Source organism: Bombina bombina, chromosome 4, assembly GCF_027579735.1.
Source record: "Bombina bombina isolate aBomBom1 chromosome 4, aBomBom1.pri, whole genome shotgun sequence".
Lineage (NCBI taxonomy): Eukaryota > Metazoa > Chordata > Amphibia > Anura > Bombinatoridae > Bombina > Bombina bombina.
Window position 1 is genome coordinate 716,451,696 of NC_069502.1, and position 13,282 is coordinate 716,464,977.

Below are 13,282 nucleotides of genomic sequence, written 5' to 3' on the forward strand. Positions count from 1 at the left end.
GTTTACTGCCCCTTTATGCAAGGACTTTCCAGATGCAAGTTTATCTAATATTTTTACATCTGCATAACATGTTATACTCTCAGACTAAAATTGCTCAGTGTTTGAAATGAGGTTAACTTAAAACTGTTCAGTTTATACTACAGCTGACTAAATTTTGAAATACATACCAACAAGCCTAAATCCTGCATTTAACCATATCTAATGGTATGAGTACCACAGCTTATGGTTCCACCAAGACCATATAGAGTACAGCATTTTCAAAATCCATAAGTACAGCTGACAGATGGAAATATTTGTACACTATATTTGAAGTGGTGCTCTTGGTTGGGGGAAAAATAAAAAAAACATATGTCAACCTTTTAAAAGAATTTTTCTTCATCTAGCCATCTACCCAGATCTTTAATGTACAATTTTGAATTCACAGAATTATTTTTGTTTGCACATTTACAAATATGATTCTTTAAAAAAGTGATCTCTTAATTTCTGCTATTTTTTTTATCATGCATGTCACACACTGTTGATCTAGGCCGATGCAAGGTGCATAAGTGTTTCCTCCTGTTGAGTGTTTCTGTGGGTGTCTGTGTTTATGTCTTTGTGCTTTGGTTTGTGTCTCTATGAGTGTGTATGTATTTTTTCTGTGGTTCTCTCTGTGAGGGTGGGTGTGTATGTATTTGTGCATTTTCTGTGGATGTCTGTGAGGGTGTGTGCATATGTCTTTCAGCTTTTTCTATGGGTGTCTCTGTGAGGGTGTGTGCATGTTTTTCTTTGTGTATTTTCTCTGGATTCCTCTGTGAGGGTGGGTGTATATGTCTATGTTTTCTGTGGGTGTCTCTGTGAGGGTGTGTGTGTATGTATGTATGTCTGTGTTTTCTGTGGATGTCTCTGTGAGGGTGTGTGTTTTCTGTGGGTGTCTCTGTAAGGGTGTGTGTATGTCTTTGTGTGTTTTCTGTGGATGTCTCAGTGAGGGTGTGTGTATGTATGTCTTTGTGTGTTTTCTGAGACTGTCTCTGTAGGTGTTTCCTTGGGTGTATATATGTATGTCTTTCTGTGTTTTATGTGGTTGTCTCTCTGTGTGTGTATGTCTTTCCTTGGGTGATGTACAAGTTTGAGTTTGTGTGTGTGTGTCCATTGTCTGTTCCTTTTTAGGACATTTTGACCTTACTACTGATTATTCACATCTTTCTACAGACTTTGAGACTAATGAGACCTTTACGGAAGTCACCAATCTACCATTTAACCTTTAAATTACTGTTTAGGCAGTTCAGGGTCCTTCCTTTCAGTCACTGCATGCTGTTGTCATCATTTAGTTGCCATCTTCCTTTACAAAAAGATAATCAGAACTCCATATTTTGTTTTCTAAATCTCCTTTTTTTACAAAACTGTAGTTTACCTCATTACTTGTCAGGTCAATGTAAACCAGTGCTAAGTGTCTGTTTGGATGTCTGTGTCTGAGTGTGTTGCTTTGCGTTTCTGCTAGAGTGTCTATATGTGAATCCTTATGGTCAAAAATTGCACATGTCAAAGGAGGGGGGGGGGGGGGCTGATCAATGGTTAAGTCAGGGGCCCCAAAATTTCTAGTGGTGGCCCTGGCCCTCCTCCTTTACTATATTTGTTTAGTCTCATATCACAATTTCTTGTCATTGTATACCCCTATTTCTGTGCCCAGTGCATAAATTAGCCAAAAGCTTTAGAATGTGGAGTTCTTAACCACCTCACACACTTTTTTTCTCTTGTAGCCTCTCCCAATACTTTCATGCCCATGAATGGCCCAATTGTGCCCCTAAATTGCCCAACCAATAACAGACTTACCCTTACTCATTCCTTCTTACAACTTAGACACATTTTTTTTAAATGTTGGAGGTATGAGAATGTTTTCCTAGTTTCAATATCTTTAGAGCTAGTAATCTTAAATGGTAAATCAGATGCAGCAAGATTACAAGCCGCACGGCAAATCCATTGCAAAAACCCCTGTGTGCGACATGGCTTTTCACATTTTGCATAACGCTGCCATTACAAGTTTGGAAAAAAAAACGTATTTAACATGTGTCTTATGCTGCATACCGCACAGAAATCAAGTTTCAACTTGGCGTGTATGTGCATGTGTTCCCCCATAGAGATCAATGGAGAAATGCTGAAAAAACACCTGTGATTGCGAAACCGCCATCCCATTTTCGCATTCCCCATTGAAGTCTATAAAGAAAAAGTGGACCAAATACCTAACACCCTACCCCTAAACAACCATCCCTTGTGGTTATTATAAATGTATATCTAGATTTTTAAATTTAAACCACTAAATATATAATTCTATGTAAAAACCCACTTAACCATTACAATTAAGTGAAATAAACACTGTAAAAGGGTCTCCATTGTTTCCAAAGAATTTATTAGGAATCAATATATGTTAACAATAAGAGAAATATTTACAGGTATATATACACATCTATTTTACAGCAAAACAGTCTAAATAATTAATACAGGGCAACTGTGCAACACTGCTAAAATAATCCCAGGAATATACTTAGCCAAATTCTTTAATGTGTGCTTTCTTGCCTTTCCAATATCAGCCATTTTCATCCGGAGATGGAAGAGGAAAGAGAGAAATATAGGTTTTGGTGTTCCATTTTTTTATACCCCAATTCAATAGGGAGTGGTTTATCAAATGCCATTCAAAGGCTATTGGGAGTGTCCTTCTTAGACAGAGACTAGGCCAAAGCCTAAGTCTATAGTTTTACATTTGTTTGAATAAGAATTAACTACTTGAATATTCAATTTTAAAACCAGCTATGTGAATTGCCAGGGATAAAATCTGTGAGCTATATTTTAATAACAGTTAGATTAATATTCCAGTGATAAAATGTCACCACTTCCCCCCACATCGCAAAGTATCTAAATACATCTATTAACCCTTAATCAACCTTCCCCCCCACATCACAAACAATAAATAAATCTATTAACCCCTAAACCGCCATCCCCCCACATCGCAAACAATAAATAAATGTATTTACCCCTATTAAGAGAGAGAGTGCTATGAAACCCTAATCTTTTTTCCTAAATCTCTGTTTTTAGGGTGTTGCTTCTAGTAGTTATTACTTAAGGGTAGCACCGGTCCTGTCTGTCTCAGTAGGGCCATATTTTCTCTATGTTCACTGTATCATAGTGCTAGTTATAACCACCATTCCCCCCACATCGCAAACAATAAATAAATCTATTAACCCCTACACAGCCATCCACAACACAAAGTATTAAACTAATAACTAAATCCCCTAACCTAACACCCCATAATTTAACCCCAATTAAAATACACATAAATTACCTTAAAATAATTTTAAAAAATAGTATTTGTGATGTAGGGGGATCGCGGTTTAGGGGTTAATAGATTTATTTAGTGTTTGCGATGTGGGGGTGGCGGTTTAGGGGTTAAATTGTAGTTCATGGGTGTTAGAGTACATTCAGCTAGATTACGAGTTTTGAGCGCTAAAGGGAAATTAACGACCGCCACAAAAGCGGCGATATTTCACTTCCCTATAGCGCTGATATTACAGGTTTTGAAAAAGCAGGCTTGCGCGGGTGATATGGTGGCGTTGAGCTCCATACCTCACCCAAATATAAGCGCTGCTTTGACGTGCTCATGCACGATTTCCCCATAGACATCAATGGGGAGAGTAGGCAAAAATGCCTCGTAACGCAGCCCCATTGATGTCTATGGGGAAAGAAAGTTATGTTTAAACTTAACACCGTAACATAAAAACCACGTCTAAACACCCCTAATCTGCCGCTCCCGATATCGCCGCCACCTACATACAGTTATTAAACCCAAATCTGCCACCCCCAATGTCGCCGCCACTATACTAAAGGTATTAACCCCTAAATCTCTGGCATCCAACATCACTAACACTAAATAAATATATTAACCACTAAACCTAACCCTAACGTAACCCTAAGCATAACCCTAACCCTAACGTAAACCTAACACCCCCTAACTTAAATATAATTAAAATAAATCTAAATAATTACCTAAATAATTTGTATTTAAAACTAAATACAAACTTACCTGTAAAAAGAAAACCTAAGCTAGCTACAAAATAACTAATAGTTACATTGTGTCTATCTTAGGTTTTATTTTTATTTCACAGGTAAGTTTGTATTTATTTTAACTATGTAGACTAGTTAGTAAATAGTTATTAACTATTTACTAGCTACCTAATTAAAATAAATAGTTACCTGTAAAATAAAACCTAACTTGCCTTACACTAAAACCTAACATTACAATCAAATAAAATAAATTAAATTATTAAAATACAATTATCTAAATTACAAAAAAAAATAAACACTAAATTACACAAAAAAAATCTAATAGCCCTATCAAAATAAAAAATCCCCCCCCAAAAAAAAAAAAAAAACCCTAGCCTACACTAAACTGCCAATGGCCCTTAAAAGGGCCTTTTGCGGGGCATTGCCCCAAAGAAATCAGCTCTTTTACCTGTAAAAAAAATACAAACAACCCCCCAACAGTTAAACCCACCACCCACCCAACTAAACCCCCCAAATAAAAACCTATCTAAATAAATCTAAGCTAACCATTGCCCTGAAAAGGGCATTTGGATGGGCATTGTCCTTAAAAGGGCATTTAGCTCTTTTACATTGCCCAAACCCTAAGCTAAAAATAAAACCCACCCAATAAACCCTTAAAAAAACCTAACACTAACCCCCGATAATCCACTTACAGTTTTCGAAGACCGGACATCTATCCTCATCCAGGCAGCAGAAGTCCTCATCGAAGCCGGCAGAAGTCTTCATCCAAGCGGGCAGAAGTCCTCCTCAAAGCCGGCAGAAGTCTTCATCCAAGCAGGCAGAAGTCTTCATCTAAGCGGCAGAAGTCTTCATCCAGACGGCATCTTCTATCTTCATCCATCCGGTGCGGAGCGGGTCCATATTCAAGACATCAGGCGCGCAGCATCATCTTCTTCCGATCGTCGCTGGAAAATGACGTTTCTCTTTAAGTGACGTCATCCAAGATGGTGTCCTTTATATTCTGATTGGCTGATAGAATTCTATCAGCCAATAGGAATTAAAGGGGAAAAAATCCTATTTGCTGATCCAATCAGACAATAGGATTGAGCTTTAATCCTATTGACTGATCCAATCAGCCAATAGGATTGAGCTTGCATTCTATTGGCTATTCCAATCAGCCAATAGAATGCGAGCTCAATCCTATTGGCTGATTGGAATAGCCTATAGAATGCAAGCTTAATCCTATTGGCTGATTGGATCAGCCAATAGGATTAAAGCTCAATTTTATTGGCTGATTGGATCAGCCAATAGGATTAAAGCTCAATCCTATTGGCTGATTGGCTCAGCCAATAGGATTTTTTCCCCTTTAATTCCTATTGGCTGATAGAATTCTATCAGTCAATCGGAATGTAAGGGACGCCATCTTGGATGACTTCACTTAAAGGGAAACTTAATTTTCCAGCGACGATTGGAAGAAGAGGTTGCTCTGCGCGGGATGTCTTGAAGATGGATCGCTCCGCGCCGGATGGATGAAGATAGAAGATGCCGCTTGGATGAAGACTTCTGCCTGCTTGGATGAAGACTTCTGCCAGCTTTGAAGAGGACTTCTGCCCGCTTGGATGAAGACTTCTGCCGGCTTCGATGAGGACTTCTGCCACCTGGATGAGGATGGATGTCCGGTCTTCGAAAACTGTAAGTGGATCATCGGGGGTTAGTGTTAGGTTTTTTAAGGGTTTATTGGGTGGGTTTTATTTTTAGCTTAGGGTTTGGGCAATGTAAAAGAGCCAATAGGATTGAGCTTGCATTCTATTGGCTATTCCAATCAGCCAATAGAATGCAAGCTCAATCCTATTGGCTGATTGGAATAGCCAATAGAATGAAAGCTCAATCCTATTGGCTGATTGGAATAGCCAATAGAATGAAAGCTCAATCCTATTGGCTGATTGGATCAGCCAATAGGATTAAAGCTCAATCCTATTGGCTGATTGGATCAGCCAATAGGATTTTTTCCCCTTTAATTCCTATTGGCTGATAGAATTCTATCAGCCAATCGGAATGTAAGGGACGCCATCTTGGATGACGTCATTTAAAGGGAAACTACATTTTCCTACGACGATCGGAAGAAGAGGATGCTCCGTGCCGGATGTCTTGAAGATCGACCCGCTCCGCTCTGGATGGATGAGGATAGAAGATGCCGTCTGGATGAAGACTTCTGCCGCTTGAATGAAGCCTTCTGCCCGCTTGGATGAAGACTTCTGCCGGTTTCGAGGAGGATTTCTGCCCGCTTGGATGAAGACTTCTGCCGACTTCGATGAGGACTTCTGCCGCATGGATGAGGATAGATGTCCGGTCTTCGAAAACTGTAAGTGTATCGTCTGGGTTAGTGTTAGGTTTTTTTAAGGGTTCATTGGGTGGGTTTTATTTTTAGCTTAGGGTTTGGGCAATGTAAAAGAGCTATATAGGTTTTTATTTGGGGGGTTTGGTTGGGTCGGTGGTGGGTTTTACTATTGGTGGGTTGTTTGTATTTTTTTTACATGTAAAAGAGCTGATATCTTTGGGGCAATGCCCTGCAAAATCCCCTTTTAAGGACCATTGGCAGTTTAGTGTAGGCTAGGGTTTTTTTTATTTGGGGAAGCTTTTTTGTTTTGATAGGGCTATTAGATTAGGGGTAATTTGTTTTTGAGTAATTTAGTGTTTTGTTTTGTTTTTGTAATTTAGATAATTGTATTTTAATAATTTAATTTATTTTATTTGATTGTGATGTTAGGTTTTAGTGTAAGGCATGTTAGGTTTTATTTTATAGGTAACTTTGTATTTATTTTAATTAGGTAGCTAGTAAATAGTTAATAACTATTTAATAACTAGTCTACCTAGTTAAAAAAAATACAAACTTACCTGTGAAATAAAAAAAAACCTAAGATAACTACAATGTAACTATTAGTTATTTTGTAGCTAGCTTAGGGGTTTTTTTACAGGTAAGTTTGTATTTAGTTTTAAATAGGAATTATCTAGGTAATAATTATAAGTTTTATTTAGATTTATTTTAATTATATTTAAGGTAGGGGGTGTTAGGGTTAGGGTTACGTTAGAGTTAGGGTTACGTTAGGGTTAGGTTTAGGGGTTAATATATTTATGTAGTGATGTGGGAGGCCAGAGGTTTAGGGGTTAATAGTTTAATTTAGTATATTTTGTTGTGGGAGGCTTGCGGTTTAGTGGTTAATAGGTTTATTATAGCGGCGGTGTGGATGGACGGAAGATTAGGAGTTAATAATATTTAAATAGTGTTTGCGATGCGGGAGGGCAGCGGTTTAGGGGTGAAAAGGTTTATTATAGTGGCGATGATGTCGGGGAGTGGCGGAATAGGGGTTAATACATTTTAATAGTGGCGGCGATGTCTGGAGCGGCGGATTAGGGGTTAATCATTTTATTTTTAGTGTTTGCGATGCGGGAGGGCCTCGGTTTAGGTGTTAATAAGTAGTTTATGGGTGTTAGTGTACTTTGTGACAGTTTTGTTATGAGTTTTATGGTAAAGCTTTGCAACGTAAAACTCATAACTACTGACTTTAGATGGCGGTACGGATCTTGTCATTTTAGGCTGTAACGCTCACTTTTTGGCCTCCCAGGCAAACTCGTAATACCGGCACTATGGAAGTCCTATTGAAAAATTACTTTTTTAAAAGTGCGGTACTGACGTTGCGTGATGGCCAAAAAGGTGTGCGGTACACCTATTCTGCCAAGACTTGTAATAGCGGCGTTAGGGAAAAAGTATCGTTATGAAGCATAACAATGAATTTTCACTCATAACGCAAAACTCGTAATCTAGCTGATTGTAAGGTATTTTGGATGTGTTTTGTGAAACTTTTTTGTTTTGCAAAACACATAACTACAGCTCTTTGAGTGAGGAATGGATTGTTGCGTAAAAGACCATATCGCACAAAAGATAGAACGCGCAACTTGTAATATCAGGGGCCCAAAGACCATATCCCTTGCAGAAAAGAAATACCGCACGTAATCTAAGTCATACATTTGTTTAAAAACTAGGGCCTAGATTTAGAGTTCGGCGGTAGCCGTCAAAACCAGCGTTAGAGGCTCCTAACGCTGGTTTTGGCCGCCCGCTGGTATTTGGAGTCAGTGATAAAAGGGTCTAACGCTCACTTTACAGCCGCGACTTTTCCATACCGCAGATCCCCCTACGCCATTTGCGTAGCCTATCTTTTCAATGGGATCTTTCTAACGCCGGTATTTAGAGTCGTTTCTGCAGTGAGCGTTAGAGCTCTAACGACAAGATTCCAGCCGCCTGAAAATAGCAGGAGTTAAGAGCTTTCTGGCTAACGCCGGTTTATAAAGCTCTTAACTACTGTACCCTAAAGTACACTAACACCCATAAACTACCTATGTACCCCTAAACCGAGGTCCCCCCACATCGCCGCCACTCGATTAAAATTTTTAACCCCTAATCTGCCGACCGCCACCTACGTTATACTTATGTACCCCTAATCTGCTGCCCCTAACCCCGCCGACCCCTATATTATATTTATTAACCCCTAACTTGCCCCCCACAACGTCGCCGCAAGCTACTTAAAATAATTAACCCCTAATCTTCCGACCGCAAAGCGCCGCCACCTACGTTATCCCTATGTACCCCTAATCTTCTGCCCCTAACATCGCCGACCCCTATGTTATATTTATTAACCCCTAATCTGCCCCCCACAACGTCGCCGACACCTACCTACACTTATTAACCCCTAATCTGCCGAGCGGACCTGAGCGCTACTATAATAAAGTTATTAACCCCTAATCCGCCTCACTAACCCTATCATAAATAGTATTAACCCCTAATCTGCCCTCCCTAACATTGCCGACACCTACCTTCAATTATTAACCCCTAATCTGCCGACCGGAGCTCACCGCTATTCTAATAAATGTATTAACCCCTAAAGCTAAGTCTAACCCTAACACTAACACCCCCCTAAGTTAAATATAATTTTTATCTAACGAAATAAATTAACCTTTATTAAATAAATGATTCCTATTTAAAGCTAAATACTTACCTGTAACATAAATCCTAATATAGCTACAATATAAATTACATTTATATTATAGCTATTTTAGGATTAATATTTATTTTACAGGTAACTTTGTATTTATTTTAACCAGGTACAATAGCTATTAAATAGTTAAGAACTATTTAATAGCTAAAATAGTTAAAATAATTACAAAATTACCTGTAAAATAAATCCTAACCTAAGATATAATTAAACCTAACACTACCCTATCAATAAAATAATTAAATAAACTACCTACAATTACCTACAATTAACCTAACACTACACTATCAATAAATTAATTAAACACAATTGCTACAAATAAATACAATTAAATAAACTATCTAAAGTACAAAAAATAAAAAAGAACTAAGTTACAGAAAATAAAAAAATATTTACAAACATAAGAAAAATATTACAACAATTTTAAACTAATTACACCTACTCTAAGCCCCCTAATAAAATAACAAAGACCCCCAAAATAAAAAATTCCCTACCCTATTCTAAAATTCAAAAATTACAAGCTCTTTTACCTTACCAGCCCTGAACAGGGCCCTTTGCGGGGCATGCCCCAAGAAGTTCAGCTCTTTTGCCTGTAAAAAAAAACATACAATACCCCCCCCAACATTACAACCCACCACCCACATACCCCTAATCTAACCCAAACCCCCTTAAATAAACCTAACACTAATCCCCTGAAGATCTTCCTACCTTGTCTTCACCATCCAGGTATCACCGATCCGTCCTGGCTCCAAGATCTTCATCCAACCCAAGCGGGGGTTGGCGATCCATAATCCGGTGCTCCAAAGTCTTCCTCCTATCCGGCAAGAAGAGGACATCCGGACCGGCAAACATCTTCTCCAAGCGGCATCTTCTATGTTCTTCCATCCGATGACGACCGGCTCCATCTTGAAGACCTCCAGCGCGGATCCATCCTCTTCTTCCGACGACTAGACGACGAATGACGGTTCCTTTAAGGGACGTCATCCAAGATGGCGTCCCTCGAATTCCGATTGGCTGATAGGATTCTATCAGCCAATCGGAATTAAGGTAGGAATTTTCTGATTGGCTGATGGAATCAGCCAATCAGAATCAAGTTCAATCCGATGGGCTGATCCAATCAGCCAATCAGATTGAGCTCGCATTCTATTGGCTGTTCCGATCAGCCAATAGAATGCGAGCTCAATCTGATTGGCTGATTGGATCAGCCAATCGGATTGAACTTGATTCTGATTGGCTGATTCCATCAGCCAATCAGAAAATTCCTACCTTAATTCCGATTGGCTGATAGAATCCTATCAGCCAATCGGAATTCGAGGGACGCCATCTTGGATGACGTCCCTTAAAGGAACCGTCATTCGTCGTCTAGTCGTCGGAAGAAGAGGATGGATCCGCGCTGGAGGTCTTCAAGATGGAGCCGGTCGTCATCGGATGGAAGAACATAGAAGATGCCGCTTGGAGAAGATGTTTGCCGGTCCGGATGTCCTCTTCTTGCCGGATAGGAGGAAGACTTTGGAGCACCGGATTATGGATCGCCAACCCCCGCTTGGGTTGGATGAAGATCTTGGAGCCAGGACGGATCGGTGATACCTGGATGGTGAAGACAAGGTAGGAAGATCTTCAGGGGATTAGTGTTAGGTTTATTTAAGGGGGTTTGGGTTAGATTAGGGGTATGTGGGTGGTGGGTTGTAATGTTGGGGGGGGGGTATTGTATGTTTTTTTTTACAGGCAAAAGAGCTGAACTTCTTGGGGCATGCCCCGCAAAGGGCCCTGTTCAGGGCTGGTAAGGTAAAAGAGCTTGTAATTTTTGTATTTTAGAATAGGGTAGGGAATTTTTTATTTTGGGGGTCTTTGTTATTTTATTAGGGGGCTTAGAGTAGGTGTAATTAGTTTAAAATTGTTGTAATATTTTTCTTATGTTTGTAAATATTTTTTTATTTTCTGTAACTTAGTTCTTTTTTATTTTTTGTACTTTAGATAGTTTATTTAATTGTATTTATTTGTAGCAATTGTGTTTAATTAATTTATTGATAGTGTAGTGTTAGGTTAATTGTAGGTAATTGTAGGTAGTTTATTTAATTATTTTATTGATAGGGTAGTGTTAGGTTTAATTATATCTTAGGTTAGGATTTATTTTACAGGTAATGTTGTAATTATTTTAACTAGGTAACTATTAAATAGTTCTTAACTATTTAATAGCTATTGTACCTGGTTAAAATAAATACAAAGTTACCTGTAAAATAAATATTAATCCTAAAATAGCTATAATATAAATGTAATTTATATTGTAGCTATATTAGGATTTATGTTACAGGTAAGTATTTAGCTTTAAATAGGAATCATTTATTTAATAAGAGTTAATTTATTTCGTTAGATAAAAATTATATTTAACTTAGGGGGGTGTTAGTGTTAGGGTTAGACTTAGCTTTAGGGGTTAATACATTTATTAGAATAGCGGTGAGCTCCGGTCGGCAGATTAGGGGTTAATAATTGAAGGTAGGTGTCGGCGATGTTAGGGAGGGCAGATTAGGGGTTAATACTATTTATGATAGGGTTAGTGAGGCGGATTAGGGGTTAATAACTTTATTATAGTAGCGCTCAGGTCCGCTCGGCAGATTAGTGGTTAATAAGTGTAGGTAGGTGTCGGCGACGTTGTGGGGGGCAGATTAGGGGTTAATAAATATAACATAGGGGTCGGCGATGTTAGGGCAGCAGATTAGGGGTACATAGGGATAACGTAGGTGGCGGCGGTTTACGGAGCGGCAGATTAGGGGTTAAAAGTGTAATGCAGGGGTCAGCGATAGCGGGGGCGGCAGATTAGGGGTTAATAAGTGTAAGGGTAGGGGTGTTTAGACTCGGGGTACATGTTAGGGTGTTAGGTGCAGACGTAGGAAGTGTTTCCCCATAGGAAACAATGGGGCTGCGTTAGGAGCTGAACGCTGCTTTTTTGCAGGTGTTAGGTTTTTTTTCAGCTCAAACAGCCCCATTGTTTCCTATGGGGGAATCGTGCACGAGCACGTTTTTGAGGCCGGCCGCGTCCGTAAGCAACTCTGGTATCGAGAGTTGCATTTGCGCTAAATATGCTCTACGCTCCTTTTTTGGAGCCTAACGCAGCATTTGTTTGAACTCTCGATACCAGAGTTAAATTTATGGTGCGGCCAGAAAAAAACCCGCGGAGCGTTAACAGCCCTTTTACCGCCAAACTCCAAATCTAGCCGTAGGAAAATAAAGAGTGAAAGTTCATTTCAAACTTTTTTTTTTACTATACACAATTAAAAATGTTATAAAAAAATATTATATTTTGAATGTAAAGATTTACTATCCGTGTACAGAATTCCTGTTGTACATGTTTGTATATACAAAACTTTATTACAAAGAAACACACTCAAAGTCAATAAGAACTGTCCCATTACCTAAATCTATTTGGATTTCTTCTTTTCTTTTTTTATCATGCTATAAAACTAAAATAAATTATACAAATAAATATTATGCTGAAAACCATCCTGTCTGGTTTACCATACAGTAAGACTATTTTGTTAAAATCAACAATATTGTCAACCCATCCTATTTCTTCTCTTATTTAAAAACTTATTTTATCTCCCAGTCAAATGTCATGTGTGAGAGAATTGCTATAGAATTTGCCTTTTAAATAGATAAGTCAAGATGTTCTGTCACATGATTACTTCACAGTTCTAAATTCTTTATGTTGGAGGCTATAAATATGCACATTTGTGTAATTACATAGAGAGTCACAACAGAAAAGATGCCCTTGTTTACTTAGCATCTTTTTGTTATCTTACACAGACCAGTGACAAGAATGTCTACCATACGTTTTATTTTAGTACACCAAACTTGGCCCTCCAGAGGTTTTGGAACTACATTTCTTATTATGCTCAGCCAGCATATCAGCTTGCTGAGCATCATGGGAAATGTAGTTCCAAAACCTCTGGAGGGCCATGTTTGAGGATGTCTGATCTAAATTTTCAGTTTACTTTTGTTATCAAATTAACTTTGTTCTTATGATATCCTTTATTGGAGAGATATCTTGACAGGTATTGTGCACATTTCTGGAGCAGTACATGGCAGGAAACACTGCTGCTGCCTACTGTTCTTGCAAATGTATAACATGGTTATAACACTGCAGACATATATTGCTCCAGTGACGTGCACGCTCCAACCACTTCCTGCATGCTTTTCAATAAAGGATACTAAGAGAACAAAATCAA